The sequence below is a fragment of the Delphinapterus leucas genome, chromosome 5, assembly GCF_059928025.1.
Source record: "Delphinapterus leucas isolate spDelLeu-1000000601 "Yukka" chromosome 5, BTC_Dleu_Yukka2, whole genome shotgun sequence".
NCBI classification, from domain to species: domain Eukaryota; kingdom Metazoa; phylum Chordata; class Mammalia; order Artiodactyla; family Monodontidae; genus Delphinapterus; species Delphinapterus leucas.
The window spans coordinates 38,357,418-38,373,245 of NC_143133.1; the positions used below are offsets into that span (position 1 = coordinate 38,357,418).

The 15,828-nt window shown below is 36.0% G+C and overlaps 1 protein-coding gene across 8 annotated transcripts in view; it reads right to left on the minus strand.

Annotated features, from left to right (window-relative positions):
- The window catches only part of CLNK (cytokine dependent hematopoietic cell linker), a 187,577-nt gene that overhangs the window by 156,915 nt on the left and 14,834 nt on the right, over nucleotides 1–15,828 (minus strand). The window lies entirely within an intron of this gene.

Genomic DNA, 15,828 nt, shown 5'->3' on the forward strand with positions numbered 1-15,828 from the left:
TCAAAAGCCAAAGAATAAAGCTCTTGCTTGGATTCAAAGAGCTTGTGAGTGTCAGAGAGAGCATGAAGGCTTTCTGGTTCTGAGTCAATGGCTGTCCTGTTGTTCTAGTCTTCTAGACTTTAGTGCCCAAAGCTTGAGAAAACAAAGCAGCTCAGTTTTATTTACTAATAATCCATTTAATAACCAAGCTAATGCCCTTACTTTCATCCCTCAAACAAGGGAGGTATGGTTTTCCTGGGAGGACAAAAACCAGTGGTCTTCATTGGCTTAGAAGGAAGCATGTTTTCCAGACATCACTGAGCATTCTCTTCCTAGGAATAAATTTTCCTTCCATGCGTACCTGGCAAACTCCTACTGGTCTTCAGTATAAGCCCTGAAGAAAACTTTCTGTGATTCTCGCATAGGTTTCTGCACCTCTCACCTACTCCTCCTACCTAGGTGGATGCAGGTACCCTTATTTTTGTGATCCTGCATTACCCTTCACTTTCCTCTGGCACTTAATATACATCGTTGTTTGGAAACTCTTTGCTTACTGATCCATTGCTCTACTGGCTCCATTGGATTGTTAAATTTGGGACTGAGATGTCTCCATCTCTTTGTCCCTAGCAGCCAGCACCGAGCCTTGCACATAGGAAATAAATGGATGAATGAATGCACAAATGAATAGATGATGGGTTGAATTAACATATGGATGAATAAAGAAGAGAATAAAGGGCTGAATCAATGTCTTAATTTAGACACTGCTAACTGACCCTATTTCAATGACTGAATTGTAAAGAGACAATTAGATATATCTACATATGCATATGTTGCTTGAATATACTTATATTTATACCTATATCCACATTATGTACCCACATAAAATTAAAAACCACCCTGATCCCACATGCAGAGACCACAACTAACATTTTAGTATACACCCTTCTAGAATTTTATGAACCTAAAATGTTATAGTGATCTTTAACATGAGTGCCATTTTGGGCTGCTTTTACTTTTTTAAAATGCCTTTCTGATTTATCTTTGTGTTTTACATGAATGTGTTCCTATTTTACAATCAGAGGAAAGACATTTTTTAAAAATGTTATTTCTTATATTAAAAAGGCTGGTACGATGTAGGGTTTCTCTTAAATTGGGGCTATAATAACTGCTGAGAATAGTTAACATCTATGAAGGATTACCGTGTTCAGGATAATGTTCTAAGCATTCTACATATATTAAGGCACTTAGTAGTCAAGACAACTTAATAAAATTATTATTATTATTATCTACTTTGTATAGATTAAGAAACTGAGACACACAGAGATTTAGTAACCTGTTCAAGGTCACACAGCTGATAAGTTACCAAAGATAACTTGATTGATTAAAAGGAAAGAGAGACCTAACACTGGTGTTTTTTACATACTTTATCTTATTTAATGCCTCTTTTTATTATGCTAGGTGGAGTATTATTATCTCCTGCTGATCCAGGAAACTGTGGCACAGAGAGATGACATTAATAGTCCAGGCTTCAAGTCTTAAGAGCTGCCATATCCAGTATTAGAGCCCACATTCCATAATCATTCCTTACCAGCATTAAGGCTATTCATGTATTTTAGGTTTATTTATTGATATGTTTATTTGTTTGCTCATTCACGCATACAAAGATTAATTGGTAGTACATATATGGACCTGTTAATATAGGCATATAACAAGCAATGATAGCTTTGCACAGACTGCTATCTGATACAGGTTTCCCATTTTAATATACAGGGCAGCCCTAGAATCCTCAATCTCTGATGACTAAAGGTAATGAGATTCTGTATACAAATATGGATAACACAAAGTCTGGCAAGTAGTAAGAGCTTAATTCATGTTCATTGAATGAGCCTTTGCAAAACTATGATGAATCATATTAAGTAAAGAATACACCAATCCCAGGGATGTGTTACTTTGTATAAAAATAAGAATACCCTTAATGAAACTGAAAACATGGAAATTCTCTTTTACTCTATTTTTAATTAAAATTTTATCAAAATATAATTTAAAAAATTGAATTCCATAGGGAGAATGTCTTTTATTTCTTGCAGCATAATAAACTAGGTACCCTGACTGAACCTTCCATAGGAAACAATTTTAAAAAAAACAACTTATTTTTGCAGTCGATTGCTGGCAAAAGTAAGAACTGCTCAGAGAGAGCCCAAAATTTAAATGAAGTAAGAACTCAGAGATGGAAACAGAGCACTGAAGGCAGCCCTCTCCTTGATGGTGTTGCTAAAACAGGGGAAAATGGTCTTTGATTTTCATGGCCTCCCAGAATTCAGAGAATTTGAAATATATTGAGAATCTGAGATATTCTATGCTCAGGGTCTAGGAGGAGACCCTGCCCCCGTGTAAACTGGACTCTAAAGACCTACAGTGTCAGTGTAAGAGTGAACTAGAGTTAAGCCTACCTTCCCTACTCTCAAACATTGGTGCAGAGTGATGGGGACAATTCTTTTCCCCCTGAGAATCTGTTAATACACGTGGGTTTTCAGCCTAGATTGTCTGAAACCCTTCAACCTGAGAATTTAGAGTATATAAAACCTGTTTTTGTAGTTCCTTCAAAGACCTGACAAAAGCAAGCATAAATCCTCTCTGGAGGAGCTCACCTTCAACTCAGACCTCAAAGAATTCTCACAGATTAATTTCTAAGAAAGATGAGCATACAGACAAAATCAGAAAACCCTAAAAATAACAAGACACCAAAACAGGAGATGGAAGAAACAATAGACAACAGAATCATCTGTCCCTTCTTTAGATGTTAAAGTTATCAGACAAATTATATAAACCAATTGTGTATAGTAGTTTTAAATAAATAAGATGAGGCTTTAACATAAGAAATATTTTTTCAGAAATGGTGAAAAAATCAAAATAGAGAATCAGGATGTCTCGTGTGTCCAAAGCAGGAAAAGTAAGACAAATAAGCAAGATAAATAAGTTTCACTTATCCCATCATAGTGAAACTGCAGAAAATCAAAGAGAAGACCCGAAAAGCATCCAGATGGAAAAGAAATATCACCTTCAAAAGAATGACAATTATATTGATTGATTTTTCAATCACAACAGTGGTTGGCAAAAAAGTGTAGAAAAATAACTTTACGGTTTGGAGAGAAAATAACTGTCAACCTGGAATTGTATGTCCAATGAAAATATCATTTTAAGAATGAGGGAAAAATAAAGACATTTTGTTTTCTTATAATGGGCCTTGACACAAAACAAAATTTCAAATTGTGTTCTCCATACTGAAAGGAAGTGATCTTCATGAGAAGGTTTGAGATGTAAACAGAAAAACATGAGCAAAGATTATGTTAAATATTTGGGTAAATATTCTAAAGTTTTGACTGTTTAGAACAATACTACTGAGGTCTTAAGGGGTTAACAAATAAGAGAATTAAAATACAAGACTAGAGTAGCATATAAATTGTGAATAGGTGGTAAGAAATAAAGTATTGAAAAGTGCATGTATTGTTCTAAGAGAGGGTTAAATAACCTTAGATGTTGGTAATTTAATTATATCTTAAAAATATCTAAGGAAATCCCAAAAATAGAATTAGAAGGCATAACTAGTAAACTAGTAGAGGTATAATGGAGTGAGAAAATAATACATACACACACATGCATGCACATGTGCACATCAAACCAAAAGAAGGAAAGTAGAAGACCAAAAAGAGAAATGAAAGAAAGAAAAAGAAATGGGCAGATAAATAGAAAGAACAAAATAAAGTGTAGAAATAAATTTAAGTAGTTCGGTAATTAGAATAATTGTAAATTGAGAAAATCCTTCATTTAAAGACAATTTTACTTCACTGGATTAAACAATTCACAGTGCAGTCATATACTTTTTACATTTTTTATAAGAGACATGCCTAAAACATAAGGATATGACAATTTGAGTATAAAGTGATGCAAAAGATGTACTATTAAAATACTAACTAAAAGAAAGCCATCTTGTCTATATTAACAGTGGGCAAAATAAATTTTTTAGAAAAAAAGCATTTTTCTTAAGAGGGTCACTACATAATGAAAAAAGAATTAGTTCACCAGGAAGTATAATATTTGAAAATTCTATGTTCCTAATAATATATGTATTTGCAGTAACTGTCAGGAAAAAGACAAATTCACAATCCTACGAAATATTTTAAACATCCAGTCTTGTAAGTTGTAATAAGATAAAATATAAAAGATCCATTAGAATAAAGATTTAAATAAGATAATTAACAAAATTGTTCTTATGGATATTTTTAAAACATTGCATTCAATTTTGGTGGTGTACACCTTCTGTTCAAGCACACATGGAATATTGCAAGAAAATTGCCCTATATTTGAACATTAAGCAAGTACTAAAAATTTTTTTTAAAATAATATAATATAGACTATTTTCTATGACCACTATATAGTTAGGTTAGAAAATAGTGACAAAAGGTAATTTAAAAATTCAACTTTATTTGGAAATTGCAAATCACAAGTCAAAGAATAAATTATAATAGGAATAAAAATATTTAAATGTGAACAATAATGTAGAAATATGTAACTGAAATACTTATATTAGAAAAGGAGAAAAGCTAAAATTTAATTAGTAAAGCACCTAACTTCGTAGATCAGTGAAATAACAAAAGCGTAATGCCAAGAATGTAGGCAGAAGGAAATAATGAAGATAAGAACAGAAGTTACAAAAATAGAACATAAAACTGTAACAGAGAAGAATAATGAAATTCATCACCTTTGGCAAGCTTGATTAAGCATGAAAGGGAAGTCATTAACAGGCAAAATTAGAAATGAAAAAGAAGACATAACTATAGGCACAACAGATCAAAATTATAAGAAAATATCATGAAATGAATGAATATTTAAAAATATATAACAACAAAAATTACTCATGAAGAAATAGTAAAACTGAACATATTTCTATAACCAACAATGATATTGAATCAATAGTTGAAAATCTTTCCCAAGGAAATACCTTTTTAAGACCATTTTATTGGTAAAGAATCAAATTATTACCCATTACACACACAGTCTCTTGCTGAGAATAGAAAATTTGGAAATACTCTCTAACTCATTTGATGAAGCTAGCACAAATCCGAGCCAATATCCAGCAAGGAAAGTAGGAGAAAGAAAAATTATAGGGAATTCTCACAAATACTCATTAATGATTCATTGCACCAATATACTAAAAATTAATATGTCATGATCAAGTTGTATTTATCCCAGCAATTAAAGTTTTGTTTAACATTAGAAAAATCATTAATTTAAATCATTACATTAACAATAAGGGTAGGGGAAATATATAATCATCTCAATAAATACAGAAAAAGTATTGATAAAATTTTATACTTATTTATAATTAAGAAAAAGACTCTTGGCAACCTAGTGTCTTTAACTTAATATGAAGGCTACCAAAATCTGTAAATAAGACTAATGTTTTCTGCTGAAATATTGAAAGCATTCCCTGTAAGAACAAGGGTGCTTACTATCAACCTTTATGTTTATCATTGTTTGGAGACCCTCAACAGTACCATTAGGAGGGAAAAAAAAGTATAAAAAAGGAAAGGAGACAATAAAATTAAATTATTTATAGATGATATCATCTACATAGCAAACCCAAAAGAATAAACTGACAAATACTAGAACTGATAAAACACTTTGCAAGCCTGCTGTATATATCACCTATAAAAATGTATACACCAACTACAAACATGAACACACAAAATCATGATATCTTGACATTTATAAGATCTTTAAAATATGTAAAGTGCCTAGAAACAAATCTCTCAAAAGATGTGAGGGTCTAGTCCTTTGGGGGAGAAAATTATAAAACATTATGGAATTATGTTGATATTTGTCTCTGTCTCTCTCTCTGGGAATATATAGTATGTTCATGAACTGGAAAAGTCAGTATCATAAAGGTGCCATTTCTCTTCAGCTATCTACAGAGTCAGAGTAATTCTAACCAAAATCCCAAAAGGTTGTGTATGTGTATATATTGACAAGCCAATTTTAATGTTTACATTAAAGAATAAACATTCAAGAGCCAATTCACCGATAAAGTACAAATTGTGGTTTGTAAATTCCTAGATACCATGATTTGCTACAAAGTTATACTAATTAGGATTTGTATAATTGACATGGGGTGGATACATTAATCATGGCACAGTAGAGAATGCCCAGAAAAAGATTCATTTGTATAAGAAAAGTTGGTTATGACAGAGCTGGCATTGCAGATCAATGTAGAAGGGGTAGGTAGACTTTTTAATACGTGATGCTGAGTAAATCATCTGTATGAAAAAAAACTATCCTCCCCTACTTCATTTTACCTGCAAATTAATCAATTCCAGGCTAATTAAAGACAAATTTTATGATGTTTGGAATTCAATATATGAAACAATCTTACTGATTTCGTGGTAAGGAAAGTTTCTTTAAACAATATACAAATTCAATAATTCAAAAAGAAAAGTTTGTGATGCTCAACTGCCTCAGAATTATGGTCACCAAAAGAAAACATCAAAAGAGAATGAAAGCTCAAGTCACGAACTGGGAAAAGTGTACAGAATAAATAAATGACTCATACAGCTCAATGTGAAAAAGACAAAAAAACCTGACAGAAAAGTGAGCGAAAGATTTGAACTAGCACTGTGCGCAGACAAAAACATAATGGCTAATAAATATCTGAAAAGGTGTTTAACCCCGTCGTGGTCAACAAAAGGTAAAGTAAAACCACCCACCAGTTTGGTAAACATGAAAACTGCTAGTATGGAAGGCTGACGAGGTGGCAAAGCCAATGGGCCACTTACACACACTTGTGGGAGTGCAAAACGGCCTGCTTGCTTTGCAAACGGTGGCATAACCTGGTGAAGTTACAGCTGTGCATACCCTGTGCCCCAGAAATTTCCATCCTAAGCGTATACCTTTATAAACAGGTACTCTTGAATATATACTCCAATACACAAGCTAGAATGTTCTGAGCAGCACAGATGTAAGCAAAATCTGGAAAAGAATCCAAATCTCTATTGACTAGATGGTGATGAATAAATAGTATTATATGCACATAAGGAAATTTTATATAGGTACGACATTGAAGGAATTATGGCTAGCCACAAAAACATGGATTATCTTTGAAATGCAAATTGGGGTAGTCATAAAACAGATTGTAGAATGATAATAGCTAATATGTATAGAGCTCACATTATGTTCCATTTATATGCATGTTATATAAATTAGCTCATTTAGTCTTCACAAGATCACTACAAAGGAAGCACTGTTATTTTCAGTTTGCAGTTGAGAAAACAGAGACAGCAATGTTTACTAACTTGCCCAAGATCTCATGGAGGAAACAGTTGTCAAAAACCAGGTAGTCTGGGTGCAAAATAGACCCTGTAATATGATTTTTTGGCCTAAAGTTCAAAAACAAGCAAAACAAAACAAAATTTTTTTTAATGATACAACCATATGTTGTAAAATTAAAAATGAAAACGAGTGAATGATTAACACAAAATTCAGGACAGGTGTTTCCTGTGTGTTTGGGGTGGTGGTGGTGAGGAGTTGTGATCACAGAAAAGTGAATGAAAACTGCAAAAATAATAGTAATGTTTTAAAACTGAGAATGAGTTTTTCATTCATATATCTGAATTTTTTTTTGTTCTTTATACCTCATGCATATTTTATGACTATTCTTTTGTTTCTATTCAGTATTTTAAGAAATTGCAGAAAATAAAGGAAGAAAATGAAACCTTGCCAAAATGGCAGAGAAAGACTTCATGTTTCTTCCTCATAAAATTTCTTGTAAGGACTTCCCTGGTGGTCCAGTGGGTAAGACTTTGCACTTCCAATGCAGGGGGTGCAGGTTTGATCCCTGGTCGGGGAACTGAGATACCACATGTTGCGTGGTGCGGCCAATAAAAAATAAAAAAATAAAAAAAAAATTCTTGTATCTTTGCTGATGGAATCCTTAGAAAAGTCCACAGAAACTTAGCTGGATGTAGAATTTTCATTATTCAAAGAATTTTTGTTTAAATGAACAACAATGGCACCAAATGGCAGGACAAATGTCTCTAATTGCAGCCTATCCAAAAGGTAACATGGCAGGGCAGCAAAAATTCATCCCTCCAACATGGGATTTTAAACATTATAACCCAGATTCAGGCCTTTATCCTCCTTCAGGCTGTGGACTGAAGTTCTTTCTTTTCCCTGTTGATAAAGAGCTATGGGAAATAGCAACCTAAATGTCCGTCAACAGAGGAATGGATAAAGATGTGGTACATATATACAGTGGAATATTACTCAGCCATAAAAAAGAATGAAATAATGCCATTTGCAGCAACATGGATGGCCCTAGAGACTCATACTGAGTGAAGTAAGTCAGACAGAGAAAGACAAATGTCATATGATATTGCTTATATGTGGAATCTAATAAAAGGGTACAAGTGAACTTATCTAAAAAATAGAAATAGAGTTACTATTACTACATGCTATTAGATGTAGAAAACAAACTTATGGTTACTGGGGGTAAGTGGGGGAGAGATAAATTGGGAGACTGGGATTGATGTATACACACTACTACATATAAAATAGATAACTAATAAGAACCTACTGCATAACACAGGGAACTTTACTCCACACTCTGTAATGACCTATATGGGAAAAGAATCTAAAAAAGAGTGGATATATGTATATGTATAACTGATTCACTTTTCTGTACACCTGAAACTAACACAACATTGTAAATCAACTATACTCCAATAAAAATTAAAAAAAAATAAACAAATAAAAAAAGAGATATGGGAAATAAATTCTACCACCCATCATGTCATCAAGAAATGCTCTCTCCGATTACTTATATTGCTTTTAAGCAACAAAATTCAAATTGTCAGTCAATTTAGTGTTACCTTTATAGTAAATCTTGATAGAGCTTTTCCAGCTGCAGTAATTACATCAGAAAGTCTATCCCTGCTCTCTCCTCCATTTGCTATTTGGCAGCATTTCATCACTCAATTGTCACCTCCTCTGAGGATGTCTTTTCCAATATCACCATACCTTTCCCCAGGATTTGTTCCCTCACAGAATAACCAGTCCCTCCTCTGTGTCCCCTTAGCACTCTGCACACACCTGCAACAAAAATCTCCTTATTAACACTCTGCTTGCCTATTATTAGCAGTGTGTTGTTTTTTTTTTCATTCTCATCTACAGCAGATGTTCTTCAAGGTGGGATATGTAGTCTTACGAATCTCTAAGTTGAATCCTGAATATCTAACAGCAAAGGGTCTTGTGTGAGGTAATAATTGCGATGATGATAAAAGTATGAGACAACATCTGTCCTGGTCATCTCTTGCTACATAACATAGCACTCCAAAGCAGCGGCTTAGAAACAATTTATCTTTCTCTCTCCTGGCTCTCTGCTGGATGGGTCTTGTCGTGCTGTTGTATTCAGAGGGTTATCTCAAAGCTGGACTGAGCTGAATGCCCAAGATGGCTTCCTGATTTTAAGTCTAGTCTAGTGCCTGGTGCCCCTCAGCCCGCCATCTCTCCATGGGGTCTGTTTCCCTAGGGCTTCTCCACAAGGCTGGAGCTTCTCACGGCATAGTGGTCATAGCACGTGACTGATGGAAGTGGGCTGCCAAAGGCAGAAAGCAGAGCTGCTTGGCTGTTAAAGCCTCTGCCCAGACTTGACAGTGTCCCTTCTGCCATATTGCATTGGTCAACACTGCCACAGCCCGCACAAGTGAAAGGAGGTGGAGAAATTGATTCACTCTGAATGGGGAGCGTTCAGGTCACATTGAACTAGAACATATGAGATGGGAGATATTGTTGTCGCCATGTTTAGAAAGTACCATCTGCTGCAACATCTATCAAATGCTTCCCATTTGCCAGATACAGTGCTAAGCATACTGCATACATGGCCCCTTAATCTTCTCAAAAACCCTTTTAGTTACTATTACTATTTCCATTTGATAGATAAAGAAAACAAGGCTCAGACAGGCTAAATGATTGCCTAAAATGGCACAGCTTGGTAAGCAGCAGAGCTGATATTGCCATTAGATCACTACAATGCCCACCCTCCTAATTAATGAAGTATTTGGCCTCCTCAACATGGAAGCTAAATAAATGTTTGAATTTAATATCCCCCTTCTTGGATTAACTCAACGGAATTATTTTTAAGCTGCTAAAATATCCCCCTCCACAAAAAAAATAATAGAGAAGAATTAAAGTCAAGAATGGAGAACCAAGCAGGAGACACTCATGCTTTTCTACTTGATAGTTAGCCTCTGATAAAACTCATTTGCTCTTGTTTGTGACCTGATCTCTCTTTTCCAGGAATTCTGAAATTCCAGACACCTAGGCTTTTAGGAAATTCCTTTTTCTCTTTCCATTGGGTTCATTTTCCAGGATGTCCTAATATTGGCCTCAAATCAAATCCATCCAAAAGTTTTGGAAATCTTTAACTTTTTTGGTTATCAGGTGCATTTGGATATGAACAAGTGTTTTTACGAAGTTGACTTTTCTCTCTTCTTATACCTTATTTGTGGGAAAATGTCAGGTTTGTGTAAAATAGAACATGCAAGCAACTGGCGGTTTGGCCTTCATGGAGTACCCAATGGCAAATTCTAGGCCTTGTTTCCAATTTCTCTGCACATTTATATAATTAAATAGTATGTGATCATTATAAGCTGTCATTGGGGGTAAGCTTCTCCAAATACTGCCCTGGCTCATAAGATTCCCTGGGGGGGTAGGTTTTGCTCATTACCAGGTAACAGAACAGAGTCTCTTAACATTTGGACATGGTTAGATGAATAGGGTTTGTTAAACTCGTTCATGGGTTGTGTTATTTTTCAGTAGTGGAAGAATATAAAGTATGAGTGCCTAAATGATGGAAGAGTGCATAGCTATAAAAATAACGATAGTAACATTGGAAAATATTTATGATACATTAAAGTTAAAAATAAGATGCATAGTTGTATAAGAAAGCCAAAAAACCAATAGCCAATAGTAGTGTTGACCCCTTTTCAGTGGTTTGATCACTGGTATTTTTTCTTTATATATAATTTTAGTATGTAAACTTTTTCTACATTGAATATATATTACTTGAATGATAATAAACTCAAATATTAAAATAAGTCACAACCTTCTTTACTCTTTGTAATATTTTTAAAGGCTATAACTATAAAAGTCCAACCTTGTGGCTAGTTAGCAGGAGACAAAGCTTGTTCAGCTGGAAGTTTCCCAAGTGGTGGTAGGTGAGTTCAGTCAGCTAGTTCCATCCCCAGCTGGCAATATTGCCATTAAGAGAGAAGAAAGGCTATCTTAAAATCTCCCATCCCCCATCACTACCCATCTTCATGAGTCTCAGGACCAATCATACCTGCTGCTCCTGCAAACGTATCTCTGGCCATGTCTGCAACCTTGGGTGAACTCTCATCCTGTGTCTTGTCTATGTTCTCTCACAGCTTGTAGCTTTTTAATTGCCAGCCAGCCACGAGGCTGAATCCTAGCTATGTGACTTTGATAGCACCAGTGTATGAGCCGGGTTGCCCTGAGAGTTGGTTCATAATTACTACTGGGTAACTGGGAAGGCAGCCACACTGACTCCTCTGCTGGATGCAAGACTCTGATCTCAGAATGCCAAAATTGCTGCTTCTTGTATCCCCAAGATTCAGTGGGATTTACACTTATTAATTCCTGCAAATCAAAATGCAGTTGCTCCCTGAGGTCAAAGGCAGGGGTGTTCACATATATCAGGAAGGAAAATAATGACCTGGGGTTTACACGAAATTGTATCATTTTATCATAAAAATGATATGATACATACATATTGAGGGAAATATCATTTATTGGGCATTTCCTGTGTACCAGACATTGAACTGGCCCCTTTCGAGAGGAGCCCATGTCCATTGCCACCCAGTGATGGAGTGAATTTCATCAGGCAAGTTTTCAAGAAGAAAATATGCCCCTCACAAGCAAAACAGTCATTCAGTTTGGGAATGTGTCCCTGATGAGATATACACAAGGATGATTTTCCTTATCATTATGAAGCAGCTCAATTTGGCACAAAGATCATGGATTTTGGAGTCAGAGAGATGTGGCTTTAACAGATTCTGAATTGGGGAAACTGTTATCCCAAAGCAGGGGGTCTTATGTGGCAACATGGGAAAGGTGTTTTAGTGCTGAGTAGCCAGACAGCATGGCACAGATCCTCATGCAAAATGATTAGCAGGGTACCTGGCCTGTAGGCACTACTGGCCTGTAGAAATTTTTATTCTGTCTACCCTTTCATTCTCATAAGTAGACAACGGATTCAAGTGAGAAAACTATTGTGGGAAATTTTGCTTAATGATTTTGCTTAATGATTAACATTGACTTGAAGCTGGCTTTGTTGATGTCAATACAGAGAGGCACTTCCTTACACTTTTTAAACTCACTGTCTCAGAAGGTAGTTGGCTGTTTATCCTAAGACCTATTCAAGAGGAGTATCTAAATGGTAAGGGATTTCTTTGGGGGTTGATGAAAATGTTCAGACATCTGATAAGGGACTTGCATCTATAATACATAAAGAATATAAAAATACAAAAATTGAATGTGGGTGATGGTTGCACAATACTATGAATATACTAAAAACCACTGTATATTTTTAAAAAATGAGAAAGCCTTCATGTGGGAACAATCTGATCAGTCATTTCTGTTCTATTTTTGTATAGAGTCCAATCATCTAAAAACATATTTCCAGAACAGAAATGGGTAGAAAACTTTTGGTGGTAAAATGAACTTGGGTAACTCAAAGTTGAAATAGGCTTTGTAATTGGTTTTAAACACAGTATACATTTCTTAATAAAAATTATGTGTGCATGATGGAAAAGAAGGAGCCTCAATTCTATCTCTCAGATCTATTGCTAATGGGGTTACAACCATGCGTGGAAGCTTGAATTCCATACCGTTAATACTGTCTCTTTAGGGACACACTCTACTTTTTTAACCATCAAAACTCTTTCCAAAATAGATGTGAAAGACAAGTTCCCCGAAGCAAGAAAAGAAATAGTAGATTTTGTTAGATAATTTGATTGTACCTGTGTTTCTACGTAATACTAGAATATCACAGAATTATTGTCCTACATGTGACAGGACACCTAGCATCGCATGCTGGGGGCCATAGTGATACAGCCTATTGTAATACTCCTAGAGTATAAAGTTTTAAGTTAAATCTCGGCAACAAAACTGCCTCATAAAACTTTACAGGTAACCACTGAAATGTCCAACACCAAGGTCAAGATAAAATAAACCACTAGGTAAAATACAGATCCACCATTTGTTATCTAAATTCTTTAGGGCTAGGGATTCAGAATATTTTGGATTTTAGAAAGTAATATTGTGCATGCATTGAATACTATGTAATGCCCCCAGTAAGCTCTGGAGCAACACCTGGTCTTTAAAAACATTAATATTTCTGCAGTGAAACATGTGGGTTTTCACACTAAGTGGGATAAATGAAGAACATCCATAACTTCACCTCATCGTAGGTCAAGTTTTGTCATCAAATTAGTTATGAAAAATTTTCAGTATTTTGAAAACTTTTGACTTTGGAATTATGGCTAAGGGATTGTGAACCTTATTTAAACACTAGACTTAAAACACCTTGCTTTTGAAGAGGACTTACTAATGTGGGACAATGTATATAATATAAAGCAGTATTATTGAATGAAAAACTGAAAACAATATAAGTTTTAAAAGTAGGCTTCCTGGGATTTCAGAATATTACACAAAGATATAGAACAATGACAAGGAATCGGTAACAAAATAGTGGTTATTTCTGGGTGCTAATAGGGTAATTGGTGATTTTCATTTTCTTCTTGGTACTTTGGTATATTTTCTGAAATTTCTATGGGGACTAGGAATCATTTTAACAGTGAACAAAGTGAGTTTAGTGTTATACCGTCTCAGTATGTTTCAAAGTTGGGGCTCTGGCTCCCCCATCAGTCCCCAATCCGGGATGTCAGAGGGCATCCTCCTCTTGAGTTCCCAAAGGAGCCTGGCCAGCGAGGGCGTTTGCTTACTGGAAAGGCCTAGAAGCGATCACTCTAGTGGTCTCTTCCAGAACACTCAGAACCGCAGCACCACGGTTCTTATCTGTTCTGTCCAGAATGATGGAGAGATACTGGAAACCAAGCCCAGGACTCCCGGAACTAGCCCTGAGGGCATAATGGGCAGTGGGCTGGTCAGTCTACTCTAACTCCACCGATATGCTCCAAGGAATGAGGCTTTATGTAGTTTAATTGATTGCTAAGGAAGCTGCGAGTTTGGTTGCAGAGGCCGTTAATGCAGAATAGCTTGCTAATTTCAGAAGCAATTTAGAATCGGGACAGCCAGACTCCATAGCATTTGTGGAGCTTTCCCATCACTTTCAACATAATACTAAGCTGCTTTGCTTAATGTATGGCTAATGTTCTTTGAGGGCAGGGACTAGATCTTATTCATCTTTATAATGGAGGTGCCTAGCTCAGTGCCCGGTGCAGTGTATACTATTCAGTAAATGCTTTTGACCCAACTGATACATTTAAAGGGAAATGCATGTGCAAATGCTCGTACTGGGTGTGTGTACCCATATGTGTGTGCATGTGTATAAATATATAAATCTATTTCTATATCATCCTTTCATTTGTGTTTATTCATTCCTTCTCTGTAAAAGTGCCCAATGGGAGAGAGTAAGGAATTAGCCATAGTTAAAAAGGCCATTTAGAATTTCACTTTATAAAATCAGAATTCTAGGTTATAGAATTGTCAGACATCTTAGACAAGCATTTTGCAAGGCTAACGGCAGGTTAGACTCAGTTGTGCATTAAAAGAATGGCCCACTGTCCAGGTATTCTGACTTCTTTGATCTGGGAAAGTCACTGAAATTGCTGTTGTTTAGAGGTTCCTTGATTATTCTAATGTTCAGTCAGATTTAAAATCTACTGCCTTGAATTAACTGTGTTAATGATTTTCACAGAGGAAGGATTGCTCCCCCCAAGATATAGCAAAACAAAAACTTGTGTGTATGTATGGTGTGTGTATGTGTGCGTGTGTGTGTGTGTGTGTGTGTCTGTGGAGGGGGAGGGAAGCAAATTTCCAATTTACGCCCATGCAACATCTCATACGTAACTGCCTTCTCTGAGTCATATCTTGACGAATATTGGAAATACTTCGGCAGTGTGCCAGGATGGAGACAGCTCTGGGAACCATTGCTCTACAGTCAGATGCTTCTCAAACTTTAATGTGGCTATTAATCAATTGGCGATCTTGTGAAAGTACAGACTTGGAATCAGCATCCTTAGAGGAGAAAACTACTGCTTATGAAATTATGATGATTTGGTCTGTTTTCTTGTCTATGTATTGGCAGCTTCATATCTGACATGACTCTAAAGCTGAACTCATAAAACTACCCTTTGGGAAGCTTGATGAGAGCAATTGACAAGGGGCCACAGTCTGGGTGAAAAACAAATCTACCTAGAGTAACGAAAGGGGGATGCCTCTTCTTTATGAAGGAGACAGCTGGCACAGGGTGGAATCACAGAGAGAAACAGAAGCAAGGACTGAAAGGCAGGGATTCATGACCTCAAAGCCAGATGGCAACCTGTAGCAAATATTGCCTAGATTGTCAAAGTAACCCCACTTTGCCCCCAAAGAGGGGTATGAGTCTGATGCTTGGGCTGCTGCTTCTGTTGTCACCCTGGAAAACAAGCACGAGCCTAGGGCCCACCTGTGACACCCAGGCATCACCTGGTTACCCTGGGCCACCCCCAGATTTCCTCTAGGACCGGGGATCCACCCAGAAGCCAGGCTGTCCTC